The following is a 17,236-nucleotide window of genomic DNA, read 5'->3' as shown; positions in this document are numbered from 1 at the left end:
TAAAGTGCATGGTTAAGGTGACATAAAGATAAAGAAAAACGTAGCAATATCTCAGTGGGTATTGAGTCACCATCTCTTGTGCATGATATCAACTGTATACAGTACATGAGTGATAGTGTTATTGCTGCAGCAGTGAAGTGAAAAGAGAAGCTGCCTAAAACCATGTGGACACCGGCCATAACCCTCTCATGTTGGCATTGTGGGGTAGCATTTCAAAAAAGGACTGAAACAAACAGATCCTCTGAATACAAGGCACTTTTTACCTGTCAGTTTTTACTTACAATGTGGCATTTTTTAACCATTTGAACCCCAGCATGCCTATTCTGGCGAATTCTGGCAACATTCGCCAAAAGTAGCAGATCTACCAGCTGTGAGCTTGTAGATCCGTTATTCTTGGGGAAGAGATTTGGTTGTAGACCGAAAAAAGTTGTCCAAGTAGGCTACAGTTTTCTCTATATACGTGAGCTATTGGACAGAAACAAACAGAGATGTGAATAAAAATGTTTGTGCTGTGATACAGTAAATATCACACATCTGTTTTTTTCTTCATATTCTTATTCTAAGAGGGTTCTTAAACTCCCTATTCTGAGCATGTCATAATAGGAAAACATCAGTAGTGGGCACTGCAGTAACAAAGTACATGAGTACTGTACACATATTTTGAGTATCTGTAATTTACTTATGACTTAAGTTTTCACTCCACTACATTTCAAAGACAAATATTATACTTTAGACTCACTTTTGATATTTAACTTTTACTCCACCACAATTATTTTAAAATGTTAGTTACCAAAGTTTTGAATACCGGATTTTTACTTGTAACAGAGTATTTCTGCATTGCTATCTGGATTATTTTACTTAAGCAAAGAAAATGTGAGTATACTTTCAATCACTGCCTGGAGATAGTAAAGGTAGAAATTGGCCTGTGAAGATCCAGATGACTCTTGTTAAGTTATCATTACCGGAGGCCATCTGGCTTGCTATAACCAAGGGGGTTATTACTACAAACATTCAGCTTGGCCTTTGTGCCCTGTCTTTTCTGTCATCATGTTCTATCGCCTTTGCCATCGTTTCACTGAAGCAAAGAGAAATGTACTGATGAGGATTTTAGCTGTAATGAATATGCTAAATACCCGCGGTCTGGTGCTGAAGATTAATCTTAATGTGATGTAGAAATTCTTTCATTCTCCCAGTCTGAGCATGTGTTTTAACTTTGATGGAGTGTGTCATTACGAGATAATAGATCATCTCGTGTGAGCAAATTGAAACAAAAAGGGTGTTATGTCCTTGGAAAAGAGTTGCTTGTAATTTTTGCTTGCTTATTGGTTGAAATAGTTTGCTAATTTGCTCAATGTAGCCTAGACTAATGTTTAATTAATGTTGTCTTGTTATATCAGAATCAGATAGACTTTATTGTCACTCCTTAAAAATACTTTGCAGTAGAAAGAAAGGCGAAACTCTTGCCCGGGCTCCTCAAACTTACAGTCCAATAAAATAAAATAATAATAATAAATAAAGTAATAATACCTCAGATACCTCTGTAGATTAAAATACATCACATATCTAACACAAACTAAAATAGAGATAAAAGCTAAGATATATACCTTTACTTTTCCCAGTTTGAATTTGTACACAGCAAAGCATTAACTCGAAAATATAAAAATGGACACATGTGAATTCACACAAAAAAATTGCAATCAAATATTGAAGAGAAAGGCGTCACATTTTGTAATTAAAGTCTTGGAAAAAGTTGCCTAAACAATAGCAGAGAAAGGGAATCCACTTGCTCAAGATGACATAGCTACAGCATACCTCTTTTGTATTCTCAGACACACAAATTCCCAAATGGCTTCTGAAACCAATTACCCTTTCTTGCAGCACCCTGGCGAAAGGAATTGTGCCACACGCCAAAAAGGCCTAAAAGATATTTGTGAAGAGGTCAGGGAGTAATTACAAGAAAAATGGCCTCTCCTTCTATTGTGATGAGTTCCCTACAGGCTTTTTATATGCTGTGGTTGTCTAATGGTTGCTTTGAAAATGTGCTGCTTTGGTTCAGAAGCACCGGTTTGAAGTGCGCGCACTGACACCTCAGATAATAGCCCTCAACAAGGAGCTTAATGAGAATGGTGATCACAGCATAGGTGGGTGGCCGTGCATACAATCTCAGAGGAGTGTCGACCCTCTTGAGACAAATGTATACTTTGTCACACACCGAAAATAGCCGATCTGCAAGAGTTGTGAGCTTGCAGATCGAGCTATCTTCAGCACACGACGCCAACGTATGGTGGAGTATAAAACAAGTGTTATGCAGAATAGAAAGGAGCAGCTGCAAAAGGGCCCCTTCCACCATTATGCTCTGAAATGCCAGAGTGGGTGGTGTTGTAAGTCTGAATGCACGTTTTAAATTTCACAAGCACCTTTTTCATCTGGCATCCAACCCATCTGGCACCCTTGAAAGCACTGGTGATAATTATTTCATTAGCAATTAATGCAAAGCACGTGGTGGAATCCAGGCTACTGCTCGCTCAAGTATAGAATTGTAAAACAACTCGGGTCTAGGTGTAGCTGCTGAGAGATGAGTTTGAAACAAGTCCCCATTCTTGAACAAGGACAAAAAGCTGACTTGTCATTGTCAATGTTTCCTATCTTTACACAATGTGCATGCCACACATGAAATAACATATAATCTTATACAATGTGATGTGAGTTGTTGGGAGAAACAAAAAACAGGAACACTAGGGTCTGATACATAGCCTTATTCTGATCAGTGATCAGTGTCGTGATGCAATGCGTTGTGAGCTTGTAGATCGGCTATTTTGAAATAGCCTATGTATAAAATAGGGCTAAAGTGGTTAATGTATGTATTATAATATAGTCATTTATATCTGCAGAGTTACTAGTAACTTAAGTTTTCAAATAATTGTAGTGGAGTAAAAGTACAATATTTGCCTTTGAGATGTAGTGGAGTAGAAGAGAAAGTATTGTAAATTGGAAATACTGACCATTTGTCAGTTTGTCTCAGTACTGTCTGTCTTTTGTTCCAGCCTGAACCACCACCCACTTGCCACAGTTGACTGCCTGTTTATTGGATTATTCTTTTGCCTTGCCCTTGTCTGCTATGTTTTGCTGTTTGATGACTGACCTTCTGGTATTGACCTTGTTTTGTTTCTGGAAAATAAGTAAAGACTGCGTTAACTTTATTCTGCCTCTTGCCTGCTGGTTTCTGTATTTGAGTCCTTCAGAATATTCTGACAAATGGGATTGGTATTTAAGAAGATAGTCAAAGGGACAGTGCCCTCAAAACCCTCATACCTGACTAACTACTTCTCCAAAGTGAGTGACACCCACAGCCACAATGCTAGAGGGAGCTACATCTGGTACTATCCAAATTTAGAACATGCGAAAATTCTCATTCTACTACTCTGCCACCAAAATGTGGAACGCACTGACACCATCCATCAAAAGATGTAAACCACTGGTTTCTTTGAAAAATCGTCTATCATGAGACCACAAGGGGAGATTAATGCAATTTCGTGTAGAAAGGAGGTGTCATTCTCTGCTGCCATTTTCCTTTTTCTCCTTTGTACAGTGTTTTGTATTTGTTGATGACATGTATTGTTATTTTTATGCTATGTTGATGAATTGAATATACATAGGACCACAATGTAAACAAGTCCCCATGAGTTTTTTTGTGTTATCCTTTTAGCCTTAATGTCTGACTGTACCTCGTGCTGTTTACATTTCTGACTAATTAAGTATTCAATCAATAAATCATTCCGTCCTGAGGCTGCAAGCAAAACTCTCATATTGTTGCTGTCAGGCAGAAACCTTGTTTCTCCATATTTCAATGTTTTTTCGTCAAGCAGTATGATCTGCTTATACAGTATAATTATAAGAACGCATAAATACTTGTACAATAATCATAACACATTATGAAGCATGTTATAAGACGATATCCCATCCCATCCCAACACCACAATCAGAGAGCCAATCAGAGAGCCACGCGACTTTGGAACCTGAACCTTTTAGGAACAACTCACGGACAAAGCACTGGTCCACTTCTCTCCCAACTTGCTACAAAAATCGCTCATGCAAAAGCATATAAGTACTTCTACTTTATTTTCAACCTTCACATGTGTCTCCTTTTCTATTAATCATAAAGTGTTATATAGTTCTGCTAGCAATTTACTTCCGATTTACTTCCGGGTGGTCCGTTTCTACAGCCAAAGCGAGCACCTCTTTCCCGCTGGCGCCTTCTTTGACGTTGCCTCATCCGTGAAACAGGCAAGAAACAAGCGCTGCCGTGGTCTATGCAAATGAGCCCAAAAGCGCGCCCAAATAAGCCCAAAATCGCTTACACAAAAGGCAGACCTGGCAACGCAGGCTACACCAATCATGTGACAGAGATCTACAAGCTATGGGGCAGAGACGCTATGTGCCATACACTGTATCTTAGCAACAACGAAAGCGCGAGCTCACTCTCATTGGTCGTGTCATGCTGAGGGTTTCCAGACAGCAGCATCGCAGAGAGCTTGCTGCCGCCATCAGTCAGAAGCAGCAACGACAGGGCTCTGTGATAGTTGTGCGAGCTAAGCTGGACAGCACAATCACCGTCAGTTCTCGAATACATCGCCCTGTCATTCATATTGTCAAGAGTTTTAGGTCACTGCAACCTGCTACTAATGTAACGAATGTTTATGGAGGACATATTGTGTCTTTTGGACAAACAGCAGCGTGGTGCTGATGTTTGTTGTGTGAAGCAGCTTAATGTCAGAGTGTTTGTGTTGGAGCGCCTCAGTGTGGCTGCAGAGTTCATGTGCAACCTCTTCCAGAGAGAGATAGACACTAGAAACTCTGCTGGAGAAACAAAAGACACTGCTGGACATTGACTTTCATATGGACATTGATCTACACACTGCAGGTATGTCTGTTACACACACACAACATCAAACTACACACTACAGGTATGACGCAGCGTTTGCATTCCAGCCAGCACGCCAACGTAGTTCCCTTATGGTTTCAAGGTGGGCTAAACCATATGGACCCCATGTTGGCAATGTCAGCGGGATCCACTTGAGTCCCAACTGGGATGCCCTTGTAGGACATACTGTACGTGTGTTCTACCTAGGCAATTCTATGTCGGGCCGAGGTGGGTCTTAACTGGGATGCCCATGTGGGCTATAAGTAGAATCTACCTGGCCCTTAGGTGGGCCCCACGCTGGGCAAGACCTGGGCTGTTGGTTGTCTAGGAAGTGACAACCGGAAATGGTTGAATTTAGCGGAAGTATCATGATACTGACCATGATACTGACTGACCATGATACTGACATGATAACTTGACCATGATACTGACCATGATACTTGGAAGGAAGACTAGGTTGATCTATAGTCCCCCAGTGGTGCAGACAACAATGGAAAACAACATACTAAGAAACTGTCTTCAGGTGAAAACTAATCTTTTTTGAGCAAGACAAACAAACTCCTACGTACCTGGACTCTCGTCTTCATCTGTGTCTTACGAATAGCTGATCAGTCTTTGTGCTAGCCTTGGGTCGCATGATCCCACCTATCAAATGGACATAGAATATACAACAGAGGGCAAGAAATATAAATTCATACTGAGACATAACTAAGTGACTAAGTGATTTACATCAAATGCTAAAATATTGAACATGAAAATCAAGAAATACCCAATCATTCACTTCTACATTATTAGGATGATGAGCACAATCAGTGTGAGAGATAAACTGCAGAAAATCAACAAGTACAATTCAATACAATTGACACTGATGAATGCGTTCTCTCTCCTAATTGGATGGAATTGATGTTGCATCTGAAATGTTATGTTCTGTTAGTTAAAGAGCTAGAGAGACAAGGAGACCCATGAGCAAACACTATAGCAATGATTACTGTCAGAATATAGAGCTTTAACTTTGTAATCCAAACATATCTTACAGCAGCTTTAAGAGTCATTAGCTTTCCTGATGAACACGTCAAGCTTATAGATGGGCTAGATGGGCTATTTTCAAATAGCCAATGCATATAGGGTCAGTGGTAGAAGAAGTACTCAGATATTTTACTTAAAGTAGCAATACCACAATACAAAAATACTCTGTTACAAGTAAAAGGCCTGCGTTCAAAATGTTACTTGAGTAAAAGTGCAAAAGTATTGGCATTAAAATGACCAAAAGTAAAAGTACTAAAATGTTTGAAAATAGCAGATCTACAAGCTCACATCACAACACATCACGATGCGCCGCGTTTTGAGCTTGTAGATCGGCTATTTTCAAATAGCCTGTGTATAAAATAAAGTGGTTAATGTAAGTTTTATAGTGGAATGATTTATATCCGCAAAGTAGTTAGTACCTAAAGTTTTCAAATCATTGTAGTGGAGTAAAAAATATACAATATTTGCCTCTGAGAGTGTAGTGGAGTAGTTTGGAAAATTGGAAACACAAAAAAAAAGATTAAAATGTTAATCAAGTACAGTACTTCAGTAAAAGTACTTTACACCATTGTATAGGGTTAAAGTGGTTAAACTGATTTTGATCCTACTGTATATTAACTTTTGCTGGGTATGCCCTGGAACCCCCTCAAGGACCCCTGGGGGTCCCCAGACCCCTACTACTGTCATAGATCAAAGCAAGACCTCCTGGATGTTGTTTCTACCATTGTCTAACTAAAGAGCACCTGTTGTGCTGTGAGCCATTAGAACAATGCAGTGCTTCCCTCTTCTGTTTTAAACTGGTAATTTGAATTTGAGTCACACAACACCAATTTGCTATTCCTGTAAGCAACCCCGGCTAATAAGGATGGATCTCTCAAACTGATGATTTCAGAACATTTATTCCAATAACCACCGTAAGAACTGTAAGGTGGCAAAGCACAGCAAAACACAAGCATTACAAATATGACTAGCGACAAACCCATCATAATCATAAACCATAATGAAATATAGCCTAAAGCTATAGAAATATAAATTGACACAGATGAATCAAAATACATTTGACAATATGTTCTGTGTTACAATTACTCAACATGAATTGTTTTCAAACCAAATGACAATCTCTCTTTAGAGAGCAAAACATATGAAATAGGTAACTACTGCAATTATCTTAATCACAAAGAAAATAGCTTTTATCGTATTAAACCAACAACAATGAAATGTAAGTTATTACTTGTATAATATATCTCCCTTTAGCAAATATGAAATGTACCTTTTAGTCTGCACTGTTATTATGAATTACCAATCTAAACCCATATTTAATTATCATTCACGTTACTGAGGCTTCTCAATGGGTCTAAGAATAGATTAGCAGAATTACATTCAAAGTGACTATTAACTTGGTCACTATAAATCCACAATGGACACAAAGTAACAGAGATGCAAACAACACAATGCAGCAATAATAAACTATACCTTGTGCCCTTTGCCAGGTGCTTAAACAAAATAAACCTTTCGGTTGGAACATGGACATGCTCCTCTGTTGTTGTACTCATTCATTCTGACGTCTTTGCAAAGACGCGCTAAAAGTACACAGTCCAGTGGTCTGCATTCTTCCTGTTTTGGGCGGTTCAAAATAAAAGCCTTTACCATAACAGACTAATAAAAACTAACTCAAATACAATTCTTTCAAGCAAAACAATGTAAAGGTGTCAGTTGAGGCATAAACAATACAACAGTATATATCCAATGTAAACAATAAAAGGACCCAAATAAAGTGATAAATTATAAAACTTGGCAAAAGTCCACAGTAATGTATCTTTGAAAGTCCAATGGTTTGGCATGTTTAGGGTGGCAATAGCGCCGTCTTCTGGCCAGGAGGTGCATCTGGTGGAACTTATAGAAAATAACAATAAATACTGGTGACACTTTTTTATGCAAGGCAGTGCTTAAGTGGTTCGTTACAATTCCAGTTATAAAATGTGAAAGATTATGGCCTGCAGTGCAGATTCAAAAGAGGATGAATAGATAGCTGGATAAATCTGATCTTTAATGAAGGATGAATTTCTACAATGACTAATGGGGCATATATGGAAAATCATGAGATTGAAAAGACAGAAGATGGATATTTCCTGTGATTTCTGGCCTCCATCGTGGATTAAATAGGATTACAGGGAATTAGACATTAGGCTTCAACGGTTATAGAAGTAAATTACATTGTGTGATGAGAAATAAAATGGACAAAATCAAGCTTTTGTTAAACCAAACAGACCCACTATGCATTTGTAGTTGGTTTACACATACAGTACACTGCATCAACAATGACAATTTAAAATGTATGATATGCAATACAGAAGCTATTTCGACATTTCACAGCAGATTAGATATAGTCTGGCATTGCCAGACCAATCTGCCAGAGCAAATGAAACATGAGCTGGCAGATTTGTCTGGTTCCTTAGATTAGTTGCCCATTACACAGTGTTCCCATGAAAACATTTCTTTGAGCAGATGCTGCCATCTTGTGGTATATTTTTCAAATTACAACGTATTCCCCATTATATTATGCACCATGGTTTTGCATTCTTGTCTATGCTCATGTGATGATTGTACTTGCTTCTTATTAGTTCAAACTAAGCTCATTATACATGCTCTATGTTGTTTTCATAAAAGCATTCAGATCTATGGAAGATCATGACTATAATAATCTGTATTGTGCTAATAATCTATTATATTATCAATGGATTTATTGCTCCCCTGCTTTCTGATTCTTTATGCTGCAATTATGTTGTCAGTTTAAATAATACAACACAGTAGGCCTACAGTACATTTCGCATTGCAGCCTATACGTGCATATATCTGCATAATAATCTCTTTAGTTTACTGGACAACTTGGACAAGAACAGACAGCAGTGTAAATAGGGGCTTGAACAAACACAAAACGATCAAAAACAAAAGAGACAAATGGAGTCAGTGTCTAGTCATATCTTCTCTCAAGAGTTACACGGGGATGGACAATGACATTCACCAAAGTCACTGCCATGCAGGCTCCAGTTGCCGTGGTGACGATATACAGATGTCTGACTCACTGTGTCATAAGCAGACGTGTGAAAGTGGCCACAGACAACAAGCTTTGTACACAGTGAAATCCTCAGTGATAATTGTAATGGATAAATCAACGATGAGGAGTTTATGTAGAATTGTTCATCGTTAAAATGGAACTTCTCATTTTCACGATTCCAATCACCCAAATCAATATTTCTTCAAAAACTAGCAGATCTACGAGCTCACAGCGCATTCCATCGCAACGCATTGTGAGCTTGTAGATCTGACATTTTCATTCATAAACATGTAGCCCATAATGGCAGCATAGTATTAATCAAAACCATAACCATATGTATTTGAGGCACTGAAAGGGCAAGGATTCTTTCATTTACACCCACGCTATGTAACACAGCCTTAAGCCCAAACTCAAAACAATCCATGTGATTTGCTGTTGTTGTTCCATCCATGTCTCTCCCCTTCTCTCTGCAACAACACACGCTATGGGACTCCACTCATTACCGCACAGCCGCCTCAGAGGAAGGGAACACAATTTTGATAGGGCTCTTAATATGGATATCTGGCAGTGGCTGGCTGTTTTTGGCTTGTGTCCATGGAGTAGTGGAGTGTTTCTCCAATGGGGGTGCATGTACCCCTAGAGGTAAGCAGAATTACTACAGGGGGTATGCAGAGAAAGTGGAAAATGGAAGAAATCTTTTATTTTTTGCTTTTTTGACAAGACAGAGAGAGAGAGACAGACAGACAGACAGACAAGGGGAGTCTGAGTCTGAGAGAGTAGGGGAGTGACATGCAGCAAATCCACCATTTGCTGAATCGTACCCGGCCGGGTGTCAGGCATTAGAGACCGTAATATAATGTCCTAACTATTCAGCTATCAGGTTGGTTGCCCCTGGAATAATTTATTTTACTGTTATGTTTAATGATAAAACATCTAGACAGACTGTGTGAACTTGCCGATCTGTAAAGTGTTAAACCAAATTAAATAAAAAACTAGAAGGAAAACTGAAATTGTCATCTTTTTTCTAATGTTACATTCTTTGTTCGTTATCATTCATTCATCGCACCATACTGAATGCTATAGCTATGTTATTCTCTTGGAGTTTTCCAAGCAAACTGATGCAGTTGGCTAAAGGGGCACTTCAATTAGGGAAAATGGATACTGAAGACCAAAAAACATAGCTTTGAAAACCACTGGGATAGTGCGTCACGGATCACGATGGGTTCTTCATCCTAACCTAAGCATGGTAGCCTGTTGACGATGGGCCCCCAACCCAAGAAGAGGGGGGGACATGGACACCTGATGGTGATATCACAAGATGACAGCACTCCATGAACAAGAATGATGGCCGTGGAGGCTGGGGGAAAGGATCATGGGTACATCTGGCACTAGCTGCATGCCACCATGGGTGGGAGAGAACAAAGAAGGACGTGACATTGTTGCTTCTGGAATTGAAATGTTAAAGTATAGCAGCTGTTATATATGTGTGTCTGTCTGTCTGTCTGTCTGTCTGTCTGCGTCTGTCTCTCTCTCTCTCTCTCTCTGTATAGGAGTAGAACACCTGCGGCCATTTAACCATCAGATTCAGAGAAGAGTGGGGGAGCACTGCAAGAGGAGACACATGCACAACCAAACACAGCAGCAGAGTTGGGGATTCATTTTGGCCCATCGTGTTTTTCTTTCTTTTCTTACTCCACATACTTTATGTGTTGTGTTTTGTTCTTTGTTCTGGCTGGGAGATCTCCATAGCCAATTTCCGTAAATTGTTTTGGTAGTTGGTAGATTTATTTGTTTTGACCAAGAAGGTTTAAGTAGTCACTAACTTATACAAGTACAGTACAAGTAGTAGTATACAAAATATTGTTTTGGTTGTTTAGGGTGAAGTGCTGGGCCTGACGGTCCATTACGTGGTTGGCACAGTAGCTTCCTCATCTTCTGTTTCTTTTGGCCAGGGTCTCCTACCGTTTGGTTTATGTTTTACGTTTTCAGTAAAATCACAATTTCATTGCATCTCCTGTTGTGATGTCCTTTTATATGTTGCGGTGTCTATTCAGCCTTGTTTAATGGAGAGGCCATAACACCAGCAGTTTACAAAATAACACACGTTTGTAGTCACTAGTCAATCCTCTGGCACTCATCAGAACACAGGAGGAGACAATGAAAGTATGCCAGTGGAATGGGACTGAATACAAGGAACATGCTACCATGTTGGTACTATGACAAACAAAGTAAGCAAAGATTGCTTCTTACGATAGGACAATTTTGGCATTTCTCAGATGCTTTGCAAGATGTTACGCAGAGCAACTTACGAAGTGCAAGTTCAGAGTAAGAGTGAAGACAATTTAGTCAAACACTTAAAATGTGTAAGTTATAAAGGAATTAGAGAGAAAGGAGAGCAATGATAAACCTAAAAGTAACTGGGATAAAAAGTAAGCAAACAGTGGATGAGCGAAGGAAGTGCGGACACAAGGGTAATAAGTACGTATATGCCAGAGAAGTTGAATAGGACCAGTAGGGGAGGGTGTCTTATTCTGTCTCTTTCATGTCTGTCTCATGTTCTCTGTCCCAGTGTCTCTGGACGCTCCCACATATTCCTTTTCCATCTCACCTCAGTCCTATTAGATACAAAGCTGTCTCCACTCCCTCAACTCAATGTCGTGGATCTCGGGATCCACATGGAAACGGTGTGGCTCTGTGTAAGTCTCAGGCTTGTGACATCAGTCGTCTATGTATGACTTACATGTGATTTATGACTGCAAAAACAATAGTGGTGGTCTTTCTGTGGCTTACTGGCAGTGACAAGAAATGTGGTGCTGATTGTTCCAGCAGGTGAGATTACCTACAGACAAACGGACCCTCTTAATCTAGACCAGTGGTTCCCAAACGTTTTACTACAAGACCCAAAAGAGAAATTAGAAATGAGTTTGCCCGGGACCCAAACTAATGAAAATAGCAGATCTACAAGCTGACAACGTGTCGCGCCACGCTGTGAGCTTGTATATCTGCTATTTTCACTACATCTGAAACGTTTTTTTTATTTATTTATGGAAATTATTTTATTTTATTTATGAAATACTTTTTAAATATTTTGGAATTAATTTAATTGATTTGATTTAGTTTTTTAATTCTTTTGAAATAATTGGTACCCATAAGAATGTGTCCGCGACCAAACAATGGGTCCCGACCCACTGTTTGGGAAACAGAGTTCTAAATGCCTGAACTGTGGTATCACTTCATAATAAACCTTGAGATTAAACTGCGCTGCCTCCGGTCGTCTGCGTTTGGGTCCTATAATGACTCACATGCAGAGGGATGATTTTATACCCTGGCTATGAGTGATGAAGTAGTCCGGAAGGGAGATGGAGACTAAATCCAGCTACCGGCCATAAATACGCTATTATGAGTCAGAAGGCAGTAGTTCCAATTTGGGGTGCTACTGTAATTAAGTTGCTCTCTATTTGAGAGCCCGTAAGTCAGTCAATAGCCAGAAGTTCCTACTACAGGGAAAGTGTGTCTAAACAGCTGTCATTGTATATTCAATCTGAACTTTAGTCTGATTTCGACATTACAAAAACAGTTATAATTTATTAGTATACATTATATTATTAGTTATACACCAGAAATATAATGTACAGCAACATTAAAACTAGAAAGGCTATCACATCACTTGCATAACATGCGGGAATTAGATCATTCTCTAATAAGCAGACAAAGTTAGCAAAATAAAAGAAAGGTGTAAAGAAATATATATTTCATCCATAACTTGACATGAACATCTTATAACTTGCAGCAGACATACAAATAGGCCTGCACCCCTCTCTCTCTCTCTCTCTCTCTCTCCCCCCCCAACTAGGTGCCCAAGAAGCACACCAGCCCAAGTATGGGTGGAGAATTTTGGCAGTTCGGTTCACACTAAAACACTGCACCTCATCGCAACACAATGCAACAATATAACTTTGGCAGAGTATGATAAACGACAGAGATAATCCCTGTGCATTTGTCTAAGTCTGCGGGCACTGTGGGGTTCGCTGAACTCCCTGAATCCAACCAAACGGCACCATTATGTTCTCAGTACAAGAAGAACCATTTTTAAGTGTTTGTCCCCGTGGAAATCAGACACCTACAGTAACGTTAGTCATTGCTGCCACGCTTTTCCCATTTTTCTCAAGAGCTTAGAGTGCCTGTAATCTCATTCATGAAAAAAAAAGAAATCCCCTCTCTACTTACATAATCTTTCCCACTTCTTTTAGTCATGCTTCATAATAATCCTCAGAGTCAGTTCAGTCACGCATGCCAAGCTGGATGTGTGCAAAGTCTTTATTCCTTTTTCTCTTATTAATCTCAAATCCCCCTTTCCATCTTCTCCCACTCCCGCTGCTCATCACTGTTATTCCTGATCCTTCCCTAAGACTCCCCCAACTGTGTCTTTTTGGCATTGAAGTTTGTTTGTTTAGAGGTCGGTCCAGCCATCCAACACTTTGGGCCCAAGCAACATAATTATGTCTAAAACTACAGGCTGGATTGCGATGGAATTTGCTGTGCACCGGCATACTAAACCGGCTTTTTTCGGAAAGACAAATCAGGAGAAAATGTACTTTATTATCGACCTTTCTCTGTCCCAGCTAACACACTCTCGCAGGATTTAGCACCAGTAAACATCGGACAGTAAAGTACTCATTATGCCGAATGTCCCATTTCACATGTTGTATCACCTGTGTCCTGTTTGCCCCAACCAATCCTTGTGTTGATTGATTCTAGTCTCACTGACATTGCCATGAAAATTGAATCTCTGGAGTATATCCTCAGCGGGTTTTGCAGACCCCGCCCACGGCCTTTGCACATTCTTCTAGTGCACTGGTTCTCAACGTTGGGTCCGTGGACCACCAAATGGACCCCTTGCAGGTTGAATTTTACAGTGTATAGCTTGGGGTCCCGAAGATAAGGAAAATAAATCAAAACATGGTTACATTTGTACACTACAGACCCGTCAGAGTCCATATGGACCCCTGGTGGGCCCCAGACCAGACGTTGAGAAACAGTGTTTCTAGTGCCAACCTCAGGCCAACATGTCAACACACAAGATATTATCATAATCTAATGGGCCGATTGCAGGGTGAACCACACAGAATTTGAAATTCAGACATTTACCAGAGCCAATTTGTATAGGGCGATGTTACACAGACGACGGTTTCCCAGGAAACCAGACAGAAGCTGCACCACAACACAATGAGTGTTTTTTCCCCTTCATTTTTCATAGATCCTCTCAAGGACTTTGAGAGTGGACTTACACTGTGTGTGTGTGTGTGTGTGTGTGTGTGTGTGTGTGTGTGTGTGTGTGTGTGTGTGTGTGTGTGTGTGTGTGTGTGTGTGTGTGTGTGTGTGTGTGTGTGTGTGTGTGTGTGCGCGTGTGTGTGCGCGTGTGTGTGTGTGCGTGCGTGCGTGTTATCCTTCACAAAAGCACACATTAGATTCTGCTAGATCATATGACCTGTATGTTCCTTCAATTGGCAGTTTCCTGTCTCAACAACAGTGGTGGAAAGTAACTAAGTACATTTACTGAAGTACTGTCGAGGTACCTTTACATTACTGGAGTATTTCCAATTTTCAATACTTTTACTTCTACTCCACTACACCTCAGGGGTAAATATTATACTTTTAACTCCACTACAATTATTGGAACACTTAGATCTGCTATTTTCTAGATATATTTTTTATACATTTTAGACTTTTGATAACTTCTGAAACGGGACATTGTGCATAATGAGTACTTTTACTTTTAGTATATTTTGATGCCAATACTTTTGTACTTTTACTCAAGTACATTTTAAATATGTACTTGATATACCTCTGGGGCAGAATCTGCCAATGCTTTGTCAATGCAAATGCGTGGATTCACGCAAGAGCAGATTTTTCCGCTTGTCGCGCAGACCTTGCGTTTATCCGCTCTACACGAAGAAGCAGAAAACTGCTGGAGGCAGGAGCTGATTTTCCCCCTCTGTCCAATCGGGTGAGTCGAAGGCGGACCGTCCCAAGACTCAGGAAGCAACATGGTGCTCTCAGTGGACCAACTGGTTGTAGCTGTTGCATCTCACCCAGTACTTTATGATTTGACCATGAAAGAGTTCCATATGACTGACATTAAATAACTGGCCTGGTTACAAGTCAGTGCGGTCGCAAAGTCTTTAGGTTAGTGTAATAATATATTTAGTGTAATAATATTACTCTAACTATATATTTAATAGCCTTGTCAGTTAAAAAATAGTCTTCACTTTTGCACTTGGGGTTCGTACATCTACATACACATTCAGATTTAAAATATAAAGTGCTTACCCCGTGGCCACGGATTTTACAATCATGTACGGGCCCTCAGAAGTACCCGTATCTTCCGTATTGTTCAATAAAAAAGCATTTTAATCCGATTGGTGGCCAATTTCCCATCTAACTATATAAATGGCGAGCAACTTCCGTGCCCTCGGTGTCCACACCCCACAGCTCTGTTATCGACTAAACACAACACCGTCACACCACATGTCGCCAACACTGTCGCCACGGCGGGCGGCCTGAATTTACGTTTCGCGTAGGGCACCTGCCATGCCTCACTACACCGTTCCCACCTCGCAACATAATTAATTCTACTCACCAAATGTCGGACACAACGGAAGTGGAAGCAGCTTCCTACCGCTTACCGTGCGTACCACCGAGGCCAACACAACACGACGGCCCGCCATTGAAAATCCCCAAAACAACAACAGCACGTTGCTCTGCTCTGCTCCACACACCAGGCTAGGTTCATGACACCAAAGGATTAGCCAGTGATGTCATCATTACTGGTCAACACACCAGGCTAGGTTCATGACAGCAAAGGATTCGACAGTGATGTCATCATTATGCAACCCGGAAGTACACATCGCCGGCATTGGGATGCCAGGTTGGGATGCCACGCCAGAAACAAGCAAGAACCTGCATGATTTTTTTTTTTTTTTTTTTTTTTTTACCGTTTGGAGATTTTCATCCGACGACTTTGGCGCGGACCACCAGGGGGTCCGCGGACCCCCTGAAACATAAAAAATATTATTTCTTCCCAATTTTTTTCTCAATTTTTTTACTTTTACATTACAACTTTTTTTTTTTTTTTTTTTTTTCCCCAAATGTTCATCCCATATATACACGCGCCCACGCTGGGCCCCGTGCGCGGCTGGGGGTTTCGGGCGGCCGTAGGCCGCCCGGACCTCTAGTAGAGTTATAATGTACCAACAGTGCAATACACCTCTCAACCGCTAGGGTCCTGCAGTTGAAAGCATACGGAGAAAATGACCACTGATTGGATTAAAATGCTTTTTATTGAACAATACGGAAGATACGGATACTTATGAGGGCCCGTACATGATTGTAACATCCGTGGCCATGGGGTAAGTACTTTGTATTTTAAATCTGAATGTGTATGTAGATGTACGAACCCCAAGTGTGAATGTGCAAAGGCATTTTTTTGTCTAGTGGCTAGTGTCTAGTGGCTAGTGGCGGTGCGGGCTACGGGGACGGTCTTGAATGTGAGTGACAGGTGCGTCACAGCGTTTTTTTAGAATCCGCTGGCTGCAAAAAACTGTGGCCGCGCACAACCTGCGTTTAACAGCGGCCAGCCAACTTTTGGTGAGAGCGCGCCCTAACCGAGTATTTCTACATAGTGGTATTGCTACTTTTACTTAAGTACAAAATGTGAGTACTCTTTCCCCCACTGCTCAACAAGGTCAATTACATGCTTTCTCTTTCTCCTCTATATTAGCCTACTGTATATATTTTTCTTTTGCTTCAAAAGTTTTAAGTTTCTTTTTTTCGTAAACACATTCTTTTTTTCAGATCAGTGTGATGTAAATTGTAAACATCATCGATCACCATCATTGCTTCTAACAGTACGTACAGTAATTGAGTGGGATACCTGAGGTGTCCATATGGTCTAACAGTAGTCAGTCTCAGCTGGTCACCAGTCTGTCTGACTGGATGCATCCTCTGTGACGCATAATGAGGAAATGAGGAAGAAAGGATGACAAGTAGAAAATGTAAGTCCAGAGCCCTTTGGTGGCAAAAGATGTATTTTTAGCCCTGTTATAGTGGCAGTGGTCCAAGGATGACTTTGCCAATCTGTCCGTTCACCGCTTTCGTCCCAAAACGACAGTGGTTCTCAAAGTGAGTTTAACCACTTTAACCCTACTGTATATACATTGTCAATTTGAAAATAG

The 17,236-nt window shown here is 40.4% G+C and overlaps 1 protein-coding gene across 1 annotated transcript in view; it reads right to left on the bottom strand.

Annotated features, from left to right (window-relative positions):
* LOC311063661 (uncharacterized protein) overlaps positions 1 to 17,236 on the bottom strand; it is a 159,269-nt gene that overhangs the window by 39,913 nt on the left and 102,120 nt on the right. The window lies entirely within an intron of this gene.

The sequence above is a fragment of the Gymnoscopelus microlampas genome, assembly GCF_963454915.1.
Source record: "Gymnoscopelus microlampas genome assembly, chromosome: 16".
Lineage (NCBI taxonomy): Eukaryota > Metazoa > Chordata > Actinopteri > Myctophiformes > Myctophidae > Gymnoscopelus > Gymnoscopelus microlampas.
The sequence above is the reverse complement of the archived record's forward strand: the minus strand, read 5'-3'. Positions and strand labels throughout refer to the sequence as shown.